The sequence below is a fragment of the Bufo gargarizans genome, chromosome 6 (assembly GCF_014858855.1).
Source record: "Bufo gargarizans isolate SCDJY-AF-19 chromosome 6, ASM1485885v1, whole genome shotgun sequence".
Lineage (NCBI taxonomy): Eukaryota > Metazoa > Chordata > Amphibia > Anura > Bufonidae > Bufo > Bufo gargarizans.
In genome coordinates this window covers 258,636,530-258,653,695 of record NC_058085.1, presented here as the reverse complement: position 1 = coordinate 258,653,695, position 17,166 = coordinate 258,636,530, and the positions used below count along the sequence as shown (strand labels likewise).

The window sequence follows — 17,166 nt, the reverse complement described above, 5'->3', positions numbered from 1 at the left end:
GTGAGGTGTTCTACACTAGATGTTCACTTATAGAATTTATTATTGTGATTGCTCTCATAGACGTTGGGGCACATTTATTAAGACCGTCATTTTAGACGCCGATCTTAATAAGGCCCTGTCCTTTCGGTGGATCCGCTGAAGTTATGAAGAGGCACTGGCTTCTTCATAATCCACCGCCGCTTCTAAATGTAAGCCAGATTCCTAGCTGTCTTACATTTAAACCTGTTTTGAGCGGGGATAAGTCAGATTGCGGCACAAAGAGCCTAATATAGGCATATTTCTGGTTAATAAATTACCCCCATTGAGTCCTGATGCCATGTATTATATGTTATGTACTAGATGTTGAGTCCTGTTCACTATATATTCTTACTGACCTTATAGTTATAGGGGAGACTTATTTTAAGGCCCTATTCACATGACCATGGGGCCGTTGTGCACGTGTTGCAGATTGCAAACAACAAAACACGAAATATAGGACATATCCTATCTTTTGCTGCATCCTGTGGATTGCGGGCCCACACGTACAGTGCCCGTAAGTCAGCTTTGTTTGAGTTGCCGTAATTTGTGCTAAATTTATGAAATGTCACACACTGATACATTTGGTGCATCTTTAATCGTAACACTTTAATCATAACCCCCCCCATAAGCTGTTTGAGAAGGCACCGGAGCTCCTGTGAACGCCACGGCCTTCTCCCTGCTCACCAAGCACAGCGGTGTACATTGTATAGTGGTTGCGCACATCTATGGGGCTGAGTTGCACCTAGGCCATGTGACGGATGAACAGAGGTCGCACTACATTTTTTCCGGAGGAGTAAAAATACTCTTACTGGTTTTGAAGGGTATTTTTTAGCTGAGGAGGAGTATGAAAGTTGCATTAATTAAAATACATAAAACTTAGGCCTTCACTGGTTCACATCTGCATTGGAGGCTTATTTTATGGCCTCTGTCGCAGGTTCTGTCAAAAACACTGGACAAAAAAATCCTCGCATGAAGGGCTTTTTTGTCTGTTAGAAAGACAGGAACCTGTACGGAAACTGAACGCACTCCATCATAGTCAGTGGAGTCCTCTCAGCTCCGTTCCTGTCAGTTAGGGTGGGTTCACATCATGTTTTTGTCATACGTTTAACATACACAAAAAACATATAGTGTCACCCGTCATGAAAGAGTTCTACTATCAAAAAAAGTATATGTTTTTCCCATCCTGCAGAGTTTTTTTTTATAATAGAACTCTATGGGGGACATATATACTTTTTTTTTCGTGTACATTAAACGTATGACAAAAACCCAACCTTTATGTGCCCAATCCAACACTTTCATTATCTAACGTAGCAGAACAACAGAAATAAATAGCGGCGGTGTGAACGCGCTCTAAGAGGTGGGTATTGATGTGGGGGAACCATTACTAGTGTAGATAACATCAGGCAATTATAGAAAAGTGATAAAGTACAGTCCAGTATCGTGTATCTTCCCTGTACTTTATCACTTGGCTATAATATCCTGCTCTGCCTACATCGCACCCTGCACTCTCTACATTGCACACATCTATACATAACACACTACACTACCTACATTACACAAGGAGAGTTCCCCATTTTCTCCCCATTTTGCGAACACCCCATATGTGCTCGTAGCCTGCTGTTTTGGCGCAAATATGGTTTTTGCAGGCCTGAATTGGCAGACATGGATTTTAGCTGCCATGTCGCAGTTAAAACATTTCTTGAGGTTCCCAGAAATGAAAAACCCCAAGAAATGACCCCCGTACGAACATTTTAAGTGGTGGAAAGGGCACTTTTGACCTAACAGGTGTTTTATAGAAATGAATATGTAGTGGTTGGTGAAAAGTGGATATTTAAGCTATGCGGACTAAATCAGAGGTATAAGGTGGTAAAATTACAGGGTACCGTATTTTTCGCCCCATAAGACGCACTTTTTTCCCCAAAAATGGGAGGAAAATGCCCCTGCGTCTTATGGGGCTAATGCTGACCAGTTTAACATCGCTGGCTGCGATGTGCGAGCGGAGGAGGGACTGGGAGGAGGAGCTGGGGGCCGGCAATTGCGGCGAGGCGGTGCAGTCACTGTACTATAGCCCCGCCGCTCCAGTGCTGCACAAATATAAAATGTATTATTCAGATAAAAGTTATTAAACATGCCCCCCTCACTCCTAATAGTACCGTATATCCTAATTGCTTCTGTATAATGCAGGCAGGCCGGGCGGGCGGCAGCGTAACTCCCTGATGTCGCGTGCCTGCGCCGCCTACTTTATGAATGAAGTAGGCGGCGCAGGCAAGTGACGTCAGTGAGTGACGCGCCGGCCGCCCGGCCTGCCTGCATTATACAGAAGCAATTAGGATATACGGTACTATTAGGAGTGAGGGGGCATGTTTAATAACTTTTAATTTAATAATACATTTTTTATTTGTATACTGGGGGGGCGGGACACACGGAATCTGTGGATGGCACAGTTAAGGGGTGGGGGTCTGTGGATGGCACTGTTATGGGCTGGGGGGGTCTGTGGATGGCACATATATAACAGTGCCAGCCACAGATCCCCCCCCCCCCCCGGTAACAGTGTCCGTCATCCACAGATCCCCCCATAAGTGTCCGTCATCCACAGATCCCCCCATAAGTGTCCGTCATCCACAGATCCCCCCATAAGTGTCTGTCATCCACAGATCCCCCCATAACAGTGTCCGTCATCCACAGATCCCCCCATAACAGTGTCCGTCATCCACAGATCCCCCCATAACAGTGTCCGTCATCCACAGATCCCCCCATGACAGTGTCCTTCATCCACAGATCCCCCCATGACAGTGTCCTTCATCCACAGATCCCCCCATGACAGTGTCCTTCATCCACAGATCCCCCCATGACAGTGTCCTTCATCCACAGATCCCCCCATGACAGTGTCCGTCATCCACAGATCCCCCCCCCATGACAGTGTCCGTCGTCCACAGATCCCCCCATAACAGTGTCCGTCATCCACCATTACACTACGTGCAGAATTATTAGGCAAATGAGTATTTTGACCACATCATCCTCTTTATGCATGTTGTCTTACTCCAAGCTGTATAGGCTCGAAAGCCTACTACCAATTAAGCATATTAGGTGATGTGCATCTCTGTAATGAGAAGGGGTGTGGTCTAATGACATCAACACCCTATATCAGGTGTGCATAATTATTAGGCAACTTCCTTTCCTTTGGCAAAATGGGTCAAAAGAAGGACTTGACAGGCTCAGAAAAGTCAAAAATAGTGAGATATCTTGCAGAGGGATGCAGCACTCTTAAAATTGCAAAGCTTCTGAAGCGTGATCATTGAACAATCAAGCGTTTCATTCAAAATAGTCAACAGGGTCGCAAGAAGCGTGTGGAAAAACCAAGGCGCAAAATAACTGCCCATGAACTGAGAAAAGTCAAGCGTGCAGCTGCCAAGATGCCACTTGCCACCAGTTTGGCCATATTTCAGAGCTGCAACATCACTGGAGTGCCCAAAAGCACAAGGTGTGCAATACTCAGAGACATGGCCAAGGTAAGAAAGGCTGAAAGACGACCACCACTGAACAAGACACACAAGCTGAAACGTCAAGACTGGACCAAGAAATATCTCAAGACTGATTTTTCTAAGGTTTTATGGACTGATGAAATGAGAGTGAGTCTTGATGGGCCAGATGGCTGGATTGGTAAAGGGCAGAGAGCTCCAGTCCGACTCAGACGCCAGCAAGCTGGAGGTGGAGTACTGGTTTGGGCTGGTATCATCAAAGATGAGCTTGTGGGGCCTTTTTAGGTTGAGGATGGAGTCAAGCTCAACTCCCAGTCCTACTGCCAGTTTCTGGAAGACACCTTCTTCAAGCAGTGGTACAGGAAGAAGTCTGCAAGGTAAGAAAAACATGATTTTCATGCAGGACAATGCTCCATCACACGCGTCCAAGTACTCCACAACGTGGCTGGCAAGAAAGGGTATAAAAGAAGAAAATCTAATGACATGGCCTCCTTGTTCACCTGATCTGAACCCCATTGAGAACCTGTGGTCCATCATCAAATGTGAGATTTACAAGGAGGGAAAACAGTACACCTCTCTGAACAGTGTCTGGGAGGCTGTGGTTGCTGCTGCACGCAATGTTGATGGTGAACAGATCAAAACACTGACAGAATCCATGGATGGCAGGCTTTTGAGTGTCCTTGCAAAGAAAGGTGGCTATATTGGTCACTGATTTGTTTTTGTTTTTGAATGTCAGAAATGTATATTTGTGAATGTTGAGATGTTATATTGGTTTCACTGGTAAAAATAAATAATTGAAATGGGTATACAGTGATACCTCGGTTCACGAACTTAATTCGTGAACTGACTCTGGTCGCGAACCGAATTGGTCGTGAACCGAGGCACATTTTCCCATAGGGTTCAATGTAAATCCAGTTAATCCGTGCTGACCTTTTTTTGGGGGGTTTTGAAGCACAAAAATATGAAACAAATTACAATACACATTAGTACAGTATAGTAATGTATAAAGAGAGGACACTAACCTTGCTTGAGATGACTTCTGGCATGGAGGAAGGCAGGTGGGAGGCAGTTATTGTTTGGAGGGAGAGTCCCCCTCCATAATGACATCAGGGGGAACTGTACAATACAGTAAGTACAGTACTGTATGTGCTAAAAAGCACACCAAAAATAAAAAAATCACTTAAAATGTTTGCAGAGTACTCACAGTACTTCTATCTGTGTCTCTTCTTCTCTCCACGGTCTTCCTACAGGAAGTCACGACCATGTGACAGCCTGGAAATAGCATTAAAATGGCCGCGGCTCCTGTTCGTGAACCGAGGCGGAGTTCGTGAACCGGAGCATATTTTTATGAACTTTTCTGTTCGTGAACCGAGTTGTTCGTGAACAGAAGCGTTCGTGAACCGAGGTATCACTGTATATTTGTTTTTTGTTAAGTTGCCTAATAATTATGTACAGTAATAGTCACCTGCACACACAGATATCCCCCTAAAATAGCTAAAACTAAAAACAAACTAAAAACGACTTCCAAAAATATTCAGCTTTGATATTAATGAGTTTTTTGGGTTCATTGAGAACATGGTTGTTCAATAATAAAATTAATCCTCAAAAATACAACTTGCCTAATAATTCTGCACTCCCTGTAGTTCCAAACCCACCAAAAGCACACCTTTTGGTTAAAAATATTTTTTTTCTTATTTCCCTCCCCAAAAACCTAGGTGCGTCTGAAGGGCTGATGCATCTTATAGGGCGAAAAATACGGTACATCAAGGATGAAATTAATACTCCATGGATGAGTGGTAGATTCTGAAACACATATAGGAATGTTATAGTGGGCACTCAATATCTGTTGCTATATATCAGGTCCAATTTGTAATAAATTATTTATTATATCACAATATATCATACATAATATAGAATAAGACAGTATAAAATATAAAATACAAAGTATAAAATATCTCAGTCTGGTATAGAATATTGCGGTTTGTTAAAATTGATAATATCAGATGTATATCTTTAAAACACATCTAAAAAAGTTCTGTTTATATCCTTATAAACATTGCACCTTTGTTCATAGTGCTACAGAGTCTCAATCGTATATTTGTGCTATTGGGGAAACAATTCACAGTCCTGTGCAGTATATCCGTGAGTATGAAGTTCAATGTTACTCACTATTTGGGGTCCAACTTGCACGTATCAGCCCGTGGTGGCGTCCCACCACAGGTCAGTACACTCACCCGGTTTCTTTATGACACTATATCGTGTCTTCCGATATTTAGTATCCGCAGTATCGTTACGGAACTTGAAGATCTGCTCACCGCTGGCTTCTATGCGCCCCACGTGTAGCTGGCGTTCTATGTTTTACCTGCACTCCACGCGGTCAGGGCGTCAAAGGAATCCTCACTTAGTATTCAGTTCGAGGCTCCTATGGTGAGTCAGCGATGATGTGAATTACCGGCTATGCGGTTATGTCCGTAACTGTGCGTGCTGATCAGCTGATGTCTCCGGTATAGTGAGGTGTCTAGTTCAGTATAAGGGTCCCATCCGCTATACGCGTTTCAAGCGGCAGGGTCATGCTTTTCCTGGACATGGAATACAGACACAAAGGGCACACAGGAAGAGGTCAGAGACCTTGAAACGCGTATAGCGGATGGGACCCTTATACTGAACAAGACACCTCACTATACCAGAGACATCAGCTGATCAGCACGCACAGTTACGGACATAACCGCATAGCCGGTAATTCACATCATCGCTGACTCACCATAGGAGCCTCGAACTGAATACTAAGTGAGGATTCCTTTGACGCCCTGACCGCGTGGAGTGCAGGTAAAACGTAGAACGCCAGCTACACGTGGGGCGCATAGAAGCCAGCGGTGAGCAGATCTTCAAGTTCCGTAACGATACTGCGGATACTAAATATCGGAAGACACGATATAGTGTCATAAAGAAACCGGGTGAGTGTACTGACCTGTGGTGGGACGCCACCACGGGCTGATACGTGCAAGTTGGACCCCAAATAGTGAGTAACATTGAACTTCATACTCACGGATATACTGCACAGGACTGTGAATTGTTTCCCCAATAGCACAAATATACGATTGAGACTCTGTAGCACTATGAACAAAGGTGCAATGTTTATAAGGATATAAACAGAACTTTTTTAGATGTGTTTTAAAGATATACATCTGATATTATCAATTTTAACAAACCGCAATATTCTATACCAGACAGATATTTTATACTTTGTATTTTATATTTTATACTGTCTTATTCTATATTATGTATGATATATTGTGATATAATAAATAATGTATTACAAATTGGACCTGATATATAGCAACAGATATTGAGTGCCCACTATAACATTCCTATATCTTTCAAATTTTATATTGTGGTTAGGGTGAACCACACCTTAGTTAGAGCACCTATCCTAGCTATTAGAAGGGTGAGTCACTATAAATCTATACCAGATTCTGAAACACTTCTGCATGCACAGGCAAGGTTTTTCAGGGCAGGTTTCGCAGTGGTAAATGGTGTCTTTCCTTATCCCCCTTTTGGAACACACCCTGCATCTTTTTTGGGTCCTTCCCTTCCTTGTTGTCTGAGGGACTTGACCTGGAAAATGTTGCCCTGGTACGACACGGGCACCATGACTTCCAAAAGTACTCCCCGGCCCGGCTTTGAAAAAGTAGGGCCTTGATAACCACCTCTTGGAACTGGAGGAAAGTTCCCGTGTGGCTTGCATATTGAAATAGCGTATACGCATTGTACATTGCCACCTGTACAATGTGTACAGTCAGCTTTTTGTACCACACTTTTGTTTTTCGTGTGGAACTGTAGGGCTTTAGAACTTGATCTGAAAGATGAACCCCACCCATGTGCCTATTGTAGTCCAGGATGCAAACTGGTTTAGGGACAGTGTTAGTGGTACCTCACACATGAGCAGGGTTGCTGGTATTTGTGTGAACGGTGGCCATAAAAGGACATCCCTCTTTTCCTTGTACTTAACCGCCAGCATGTTATCATGGAGGAGAGCCCTGCTTTCACACATTTTTAGTGGTTGCCCTAACAGGGATCTAGGGAGGCCTTTCTGATTTTTGCGCACTGTGCCGCAAGCCACTGTACTTCTGGCAGTTAGGGATCTGAATAGGGGTATGCTGGTATAATAGTTATCCACATAGAGGTGGAAACCCTTATCCAGCAGTGGCGGCAGCAGGTCCTACACAATCTTTCCACTAATTCCTAGGATGGAGGGGCATTCTGGGGGTTCTATCCGGGAATCTTTTCCTTCATAAACTCGGAACTTGTGGGTGTACCCGGATCTACTCTCACAAAGTTTGTAAATTGTTATGCCATACCTTGCCCGTTTGCTAGGCAGGTACTGGTGGAATCTAACCCTCCCTTTGAAAAGTAACAGACACTCATCTACTAGGGATCGACCGATTATCGGTTTTACCGATATTATCGGCCGATATTGAGGATTTTGACTGTTATCGGTATTGGCATTTGTTTTGCTGATTGTAAAGGGGGAATATTAATCAGCAATATTATGCGAATATCGATAATATTCCTAAATAGGAGGAGCCGTCTAGTGATGACTCCACCTATTTATACCTTTATATAACAATTACACAATACTTTCGCTATGCTTTACACTAATCACTAATGCTAGCTGCATGCGCCTTACTAAACGAACTACCGCTAACAAGTACATGCTACACAAAGGGTACAAATATAACGGTATTTATTAAAACCTAATACACTAAGCACGCAATACACTAACAATACAGCACTAAATATACAGTACTCAACTACACGTTCCCAAATTCCACCCACAAACTAACTATACAATACACACATACAAGTAATATTAACAATAACCCACCCATCTGCACTGTCCCTACGGGGTACAAGGGGTTAACAGTGGCACTGCAGGAGAGTGCAGGCCACAGACATTCAGCACTGCAAGGGTTACTTGCAAGTGAGTGCTGATGTTATCCAGGGGTTAACCAGGGGGGTTAATGGAAGGGGGTCAGGGAACAAGGGGATTATAGGGTTAAGGAAATCATGGGCACAGAATCAGGGCCACCAGGGTAAATCAGGGTATATCAGGGGTTATGGGGTAGACTGGCAGGGAAGGGGTTAAGGCAAGTAGGGTGGTGGGATAGAGATACGTGGTGGGATAGTGGTAGGGATCGTTGGTGGCACAGGCACCGCAGGGGTTAAAGGCCTGGCAGGGAAAGGGTTCAGGGGTTACTCAGGGGTAAGGCGTTGGTGGGATCTACAGGGGTGATACTTATTCCAGAGCACAGGACGCGCTCTCCTGGGTCCGATCGGGGGTCCTTCAGGAGGGGGCGGCAAGGCACTTCTGTCGAGCGCCGATCGCGCTCTCCTCCTTCTGGGGGGTGGGGACGGCAGGGGTCCGGTCCGGCTCTTATTCCTGAGCGCAGGATGCGCTCTCCTGGGGGGTCCTGATCCCAACCCTAACTAACTTGAGTGCCGGGCCGCCGGATATTTAAACCCGGCCGCCCGCACTCCCGCGCCGCCCACCAGGGGGCGCGCGCGCGCCCCCATCATCCACGTGGGCCGGCGCAGTGATATGACGTCACTGCGCCGGCCAGCACATCGGGGACGCGCTGCAGACAGACGGGAGATGCCTTTGATCTCCCGCCTGCTGCACCTTTGATCTCCCGCCTGCTGCACCTAGCATTCCGGACAGTGCGATAGTAATCGCACTGTCAGAATGCGCATAATAGGAGGAGGGGAGGCTTCTCCCCTTCTTCTATCATGCGTAATTATCTCCAGCGGCGCTGGAGATAATTACAACAAAGGGCTCAGATTCTGTTGAATCTGAGCTCTTTGTATCCATCAGGATGACCGGACCCTTGTCCAGTCATTCTGATTTAATTAGCCAGATTGCATTGGTGTGAATGCTTGTGGCACATTCACACTGATGCACCTGGTTTCAGGTGTAGGAGGGGGGAATATGCATATAATATACATGTGTATTGATGCTTGGGGCACATCCATACACATGTATACATTAATCATATCTTCTAAGGGGGATTATAGAAGGGGATGCAGTATATATAAGGGGGCACAGATAAGGGGGCACAAGGCCCCTACCATATAAGGGGGCACAAGGCCCCTACCATATAAGGGGGCACATTTCCCACAGGGGCCACCATGAGCCCCTGGGGATCAACATGGGCAGACGTGCGCAGATGCTGGGCACATCTGCGCACATCATCCCATGGTGCGTTGGTTAATGTATGCATATATACCATACATGCCCGCACGTGTTTGCGGGCATGCATGGACATATATGCATACGTCTCAACCCTTCCTCAACACCGATATTCCGATAACTTATTGGGAACACAGATCGTGCTGCTGACAGCGCTCTCCGTGTTCCCTCAGCAGCACAGGGGAGAAGGAAGCAGTGTCTCCCTCCCCCTGTGCTGCTGCCGCCAATGAGAGGAGGGAGTACAAGAGAAGGGGCTGTGGCCACTGCGCCACCAATGAAGAGGAATCTCTCATTCATTCAAATTGAACAGGAGGCGGAAGCTGCAGAATCACATAGCCGGCTCCCGACCTCTATGAGCTGTAGCTGCGATTTGCGGTAGTTAACCCCTCAGGTGCCACGGATCGCAGCTACCGCTAATAGAGGTCGGGAGCCGGCTATGTGACTCTGCAGCCAGCTCCCGCCTCCTGTATATGAATAAATGAGAGATCTATGTTCATTGGTGGCGCAGTGTGCCCCCCCAAGACCCCCAGTATTAATCATTGGTGGCGCAGTGCGCCCCCCACCCCCACATTAAAAACATTGGTGGTGCAGTGCGCCCCCCCCCCCCAGTATTAATCATTGGTGGCAGTGGCCACATGATCCCCTCTCCCCTGCTCCTCCGATCGGAGCCCCAGCAGTGTAATCCTGGGGCTCCGATCGGTTACCATAGCAGCCAGGACGCTATTGAAGCCCTGGCTGTCATAGTAATCTCCATGCTGCTGTGTGCACAAAGCACAGAGCAGCAGGGACAGTGTGAGCTCCTATTCACCCTGATAGAGATCTATCAGGGTGAATAGGACAAGGGTTCTAGTCCCTAAGGGGGCTAAAAGTTAGTAAAAAAATAAACAAAAAAAAAGTTAAAAAAAATAAAAATAAAACACAAAAATATTAAGTATAAAAGAAAAAGAAAGATTTACAAAAAAAAGCTACACATTAACAGTAAACATTAATTTTCAGCAGATTTGTGAAAATTCCCAGAATATCGGTGTAAATTATCGGCTATCGGCCTGAAAGTTCACAAATTATCGGTATCGGCCCTAAAAAATCTATATCGGTCGATCCCTATCATCTACCTATACATTGTACACCTCAGCAAACTTGGATGCACGCACAAACCTACACTAACACTACCTAACTAAAATTGATTTCTATATATATGTATATGGAGTATAGATAGATATATAGATAAAACTAACTATACGAAAAAATAAAAATGTGCACCGTAAACTGAGCAGACCGGTCAGAAAAATGGATGTTTTTGATCAGCGCTCAGCAGATGTAGGACGCACGCAGATATTATGTGCGTTCAAAAATCTACACTAACACTACCTAAAATTGATTGCTATATATATGTACAGTACAGACCAAAAGTTTGGACACACCTTCTCATTCAAAGAGTTTTCTTTATTTTCATGACTATGAAAATTGTAGATTCACACTGAAGGCATCAAAACTATGAATTAACACATGTGGAATTATATACATAACAAAAAAGTGTGAAACAACTGAAAATATGTCATATTCTAGGTTCTTCAAAGTAGCCACCTTTTGTTTTAATTACTGCTTTGCACACTCTTGGCATTCTCTTGATGAGCTTCAAGAGGTAGTCACCTGAAATGGTTTTCACTTCACAGGTGTGCCCTGTCAGGTTTAATAAGTGGGATTTCTTGGGGCGTGGTCTGGCTGCCTAGGCGGATGGGTGCATAGAGCCTGAGCTCCAGTGCAGGCACCGATTAAAGCGACTAAAAGCAAGCTCAGCCATTAGCAGTGATACCCTGCTGCACTTACAGAAGGAGGAGAACCTCTCTAGCCATGACGGGCAGAAGAAAAAAAGCGGCCAAACAGCGCCAAACTCACGAAATTCTATTTCTCTAGAGACACCGGCAGTGAAACGGTCCCTCCTGGTAAGCGCGCGGCAAATGCAGACGTGCCGCTGACTCCCCCCTACTAAAAGCCTGCGGAGATCGCTGTCCGACTCAGCGCTACATTCCCAGTTGGATCTGGAAGAAGGGGACATAGACGCAAGCAGGGGACCGAAAAAAAAAACACAAGCCTGGTCGACACGCAAGGCCAGGTGAGCCGAGTTCCTTCATCCAGCAGCGCACTGCGGGAACCTCCCTCGGGCCATCAGGACGTTTCATGGTCAAAGACCAGCTGGGGGGCTGCGAGTACACCTCCACAGGGGGCTGCTAAGCCTGCCCAAATAACCCCAGATGAAGATGGGGAATCAGCGCTGCAAGCATTACCGGTATCTAATACCGCCCTCACAGACACTGCCATGAGGGACATGCTCATTTTACAGCGGCGTTCCTAAACGGGGACAGGCCCCAACATTTTAGACCTATATCCCTGCTAAACCAGGATGTAAAAATCTATGCGAAACTACTGGCCACCCATTTAGCTAAAATTCTCCCCTCAATTATACATGTAGACCAAGCGGGATTCGTCACAATTAGGCAGACTTATTACAATACAAGACGCCTCCTAGGTATTCTACACCATGTCCAGAAGAAAAAGACCCCCACATTGGCTCTAGCTCTAGATGCGGAAAAGGCCTTTGATAGGCTATGATGGGCCTTTGCCTTTTCAGTACTGGAAATAATGGGGATAACAGGACACATGCTCACGGCCATTAAGGCCATTAAGGCACTTTATAGCAACCCCACGGCCAGGACATTGAGTTTACAAACGGGACTCGACCAGGGTGTCCCCTCTCACCCCTTATATTTATAATAGCCATGGAGCCACTAGCCCAAGAGATTAGACGGGACTCTAACATAGCAGGGGTAAATATAGGTGGGAGCTCTCATGTTATATCCTTATATGCGGATGACGTCTGCTTGACCCTAACCAATCCTTTGGAGTCTTTGAAGGAAGTCATGGCCCAGATTTCCATATATGGGGACCTTTCATATTATCATCTTAATGCCTCAAAGACACAGGCCCTGCCTATTAATATGCCGGAACATCAGGTGGTGACCCTTCACGACACATGGAAATTTGACTGGAGATTGGATAGCATTAAGTACCTAGGAGTCAATATGTCCTTTTCCCAAAGCCTGCTTTACACTCAAAATTATGACGCTTTATTACAGTCTACAGAGAAGGAACTATCAGACTTTGCCAAACATGACACCTCGTGGATGGGGAGGATTGCTACATTTAAAATGTTTGTCCTGCCCAAGTTCTTGTATCTGTATCGCACTCTGCCAATTCCCATCCCAGAAAGGTTTTTCTCCAGAGCACATTCACTTCTATCTAAATATGTATGGGACAAAAAACACCCTAGGATAGCCCGAGACATTATGATAATGGAACGCCGCATGGGAGGTCTAGCGTTGCCAGATTTGAAATTGTACTATATTACTTCCTTGGTCTCCATGTTAAAGGGATGGACAAAACCTTCCCAGGATCTGCCCTGGGTCCAGCTTGAAGCTTCCCAAGCTGCTCCATACTCTTTAGAGGGTCTGTTAAGCTTGCCATTTTGGAAAATACCCATTCCCACACAGCTAGGCCCGACAGTGTCAGCATCTCTGAAAGCGTAGTCCAGATATCATGTTTTAGCAGACACAGACAAATCCCTCACAATCGCGTCCCTCCTCTTCTCAGTGCTTCGCACACTGCTTCCCCAAACAGATCTGTCACATTGGGCGTCAGCAGGCATACAAAAGGTGGGAGACTTGTTGATACAGGGTGTATTGCAGCTATTCCAGTGGATAAGGGACAAATTTTCTATTCCTAGCCAGGAGTTTTTCAAGTATCTGCAGCTTCGACACTTATTGCAAGGCCTGCAGCCATCCGGAGTAAAAATGGACAGATTGGCAAAGTTATATCTCACAAGTGGTCTGAAAGGCCTGAAATCCCTTTATAACACCATTCTCCACCCGGGGAGAATCTATTTCTGAACAGGAATGGCTGCAGGCCCTCAGAATGATACACAAGTATTTGAAGTGTGTATCCCATGTAGAATCGGCGATTAAAACCGTTTTAAGGTGGTATTATACGCCAGATAAACTGGCAATTATGTATGACTCAGTTCCGGACAGATGCTGGAGGGGATGTGGAGGTAGGGGTACCCTGTACCATATATTATGGCAATGTCCTAAGATACAAGCATATTGGTCAAACTGTAAAGAATTGTTGGCCGAAATTGTACCTCACGGGGTAGTTTGGTCACCACAAATGGTCCTGTTACTGATTGGAATTGATGCCCTACCTGTCCGCCTAAGGGCTATACATTGTATCTTCTGTGTTACAGCGAAACTATTACTGTTGCGTAAGTGGAAAACCCAAGATATACCAGATATCCCTGAATTGACAGCTGCACTTAACACTTTGTACACATATGAGAGAATTATAGCTTTGGGTGGGGTTGGGTATGATAAATTCCTCCAAAATTGGAGACCATAGTCAGATTCCTCATATAGTACCCAATTTTAAGTATTACGTGGGCGTGCTATGGGGAGGCCTTACTCTAATTTACTGAGCCAGACAGTGTCTTATTGCTGGGGGGGGGGATTTAAGGAATTTTCGGACAATTAGCCATTGGCTTCGAACTCTCAGACATGGGTAGTGTAATGCAAGGCACCAACAAACAGACCAGTGATGAAAGCAAAAAGGTGTTTATTCACCAGAAACATAAACGTCCAGGACACTTGCTGGTAACAAGGAATAATAACAAAAAACCAGGCAAGGAGATTCCAGGAATAGTCCCAACCAGTGCTGAAAGATGCTGTGCACTTGGCAGTCGAGTCACTCCAGATCTTGGGTCCGCTGTAAGGACAAAGTTCCTGGCAGTCTTCAGTCACTAGGAGTTGTGACCTATACCTGGTTGAGGGAAAATAACAGTGGGCACTGATCACCCTGAGAGACCTCCTTTTAAATGCCTGCTGACCAATCCCAGGGTGCCAAGTGTCCACTACCATAGGTGAACAAATTGCCCTGCACCTGAGTACAAGGCCTAAGGCAATCACAAGTTGATTAACCCATGGCTGGCTCCCTAATCCACTTTGCTCTTGTGAGTCAGTATAATATGCGCCACTGGTCGACGAAGTGCATAAGAAGCTCGTACTCGCGACCGTGTATCCCTTTGTGAACCTGCCCTCGTGCGTACGCACGGACGCATGATTGACTCAGCGCGAGTATGCGAGCACGTGGACCCAGATGCGGAAACGGAAGTCGCAGGAGACACCGGAGACAACCCTGGCCGCGGCGTCTTGTCACTCGCCTGGCCACTCTGTCCCCGGGACTCCAACGGTCCTCCCCTCCGATGTCCACGCGAACGCATCTCCGCACTGGCTCGCAAAGGGGTCAGCGCTGGTGCATCAGAGACAAGCATAACCTGTCCCGCAACTCCACGAGGACCCCTCTTGGTTCCCCTGGAGTGCAAAGCAGGTGAGGATCTTACATTACCTCCCCCTCGAGGAGGCGGCTCTGAAGACTCCAAGCAAGCTTTCCCCGGATTATCCCGGTGAAAGGCTGCCACCAACTCATCCGCATGCACCTGGCGAGCAGGTATCCAACATCTCTCCTCTGGACCAAAACCCTTCCAGTCCACCAAGTATTGAAGAGACCTTTGGACAAAACAAGAGTCCAAAATTCTGTTCACTTCGAACTCCGGTACCCCTTGGACCTCCAGCGGGGATGGGGTCTGAATGAAGGGAGCGGAGTCGGCTGCCGATTTGAGAAGTGAAACATGAAAGGTGTTCACTCCTCGGATCGACGGTGGAAGAGCAACCTTGTACGTAACTCGGTTGATCTTTTGTGTCACTGGGTATGGGCCAATGAATCGAGGACCCAACTTGGAAGATGGCTGACGCAGCGGAATGTTCCGGGTGGAGACCCACACCTGATCTCCCACCTTAAACTTTTGCTCTACGGTGCGATGACGATCAGCAAATTTCTTCTGTTGCGCCACCGCACTGCGGTGATTCCGCTGGGCCGACGACCAAATGGGACACCTATCCTTGAACCACTGATCCACCACCGGTGAGTCAGTGGAGGGTCCGGCCAAAGAAGAGAGTCTTGGATCCCTGCCCCCCACGCACCTGAACGGAGACATCTTAGTGGAAGCATGCTCAGAGTTATTATAAGCCACCTCCGCAAAGGGTAGATACGCTGCCCATTCCTCCTGGCAGTCTGACACGAAGCCCCGGAGATATTGCTCCAGGGTCTGGTTAGTCCTTTCCGTCTGACCGTTGGTCTCTGGGTGAAAACCAGAAGAAAAAGACAAATTAATACCCAATCGGGAGCAGAAAGAACGCCAGAAGCGGGAGATGAATTGCACTCCTCTGTCTGAAACAATGTCATCCGGCGCTCCGTGTAATCGAAAGACATGATTCAAGAACAGATCTGCCAATTCTCTGGCCGAGGGCAATCCAGGGAGTGGGATAAAATGGACCATTTTACTAAAACGGTCCACCACTACTCAGATTACCGTACTTCCAGAGGACCTTGGCAAATCTGTGATGAAATCCATGGAAATGTGAGTCCATGGAGCCTGGGGAATAGGCAGTGGGAGTAAAGTCCCAGAAGGGGCAGACCGAGACGGTTTACATCTGGCGCAAACAGTACATGCCTGGATATAGGCCTTAACATCCACGGACATGTTGGGCCACCACACGTGACGTTTAACAAGGGCACGTGTTTTTTTAACACCCAAATGCCCGGCAGACTTTGAGTCATGAAGCTGTCGGATGACCTCCAATCGAAGGTTAATGGGTACGAACCATCGACCCTCGGGTTTGTCAGGTGGACTCTCTGCCTGTGAGGGCTCAAGAAGAGAGGACAAGTCCTCCATTACTTCTGCGGCCCCCAGGGCAGCAAGAAAACATTTAGTTGGGAGAATGGTTTCTGGCTCAGAGTCCAGGACGGAAGCAGCGGGACAGGGCATCTGCCTTCACGTTTTTGGAACCTGGTTTATAAGTGAGGCGGAAATTGAAGCGGGTGAAAAACAATGCCCACCTGGCTTGTCGGGAGTTGAGTCTTTTGGCACTCTCTAGATACTCCAAATTTTTGTGGTCAGTGTAAACCGTGATGGGATGTTCTGCACCCTCTAGCCAATGTCTCCACTCTTGAAAAGCCAATCTTACTCCCAGAAGCTCTCTATTGCCGATATCCTAATTACACTCGGCTGGAGAGAGCTTCCGAGAGAAGAAGGCACAGGGATGTAACCTCTCGGGGTCCCCAGAATACTGTGAGAGAACTGCCCCTACACCGACCTCTGAGGCATCGACCTCGAGAACAAAAGGTCTGGAGGTGTCTGGATGAGTAAGAATTGGTGCCGTGCAAAAGGCCTGTTTCAGCGTCTCAAAGGCTCTGACTGCCTCTCTCGTCCACTTAGAAGGATTAGCTCCCTTCTTAGTGAGGTTGGTGAGAGGTACT

General features: G+C 46.5%; 1 protein-coding gene across 3 annotated transcripts in view; it reads left to right on the top strand.

Annotated features, from left to right (window-relative positions):
• Window positions 1-17,166, top strand: part of B4GALT5 (beta-1,4-galactosyltransferase 5) — an 88,571-nt gene that overhangs the window by 1,445 nt on the left and 69,960 nt on the right. The window lies entirely within an intron of this gene.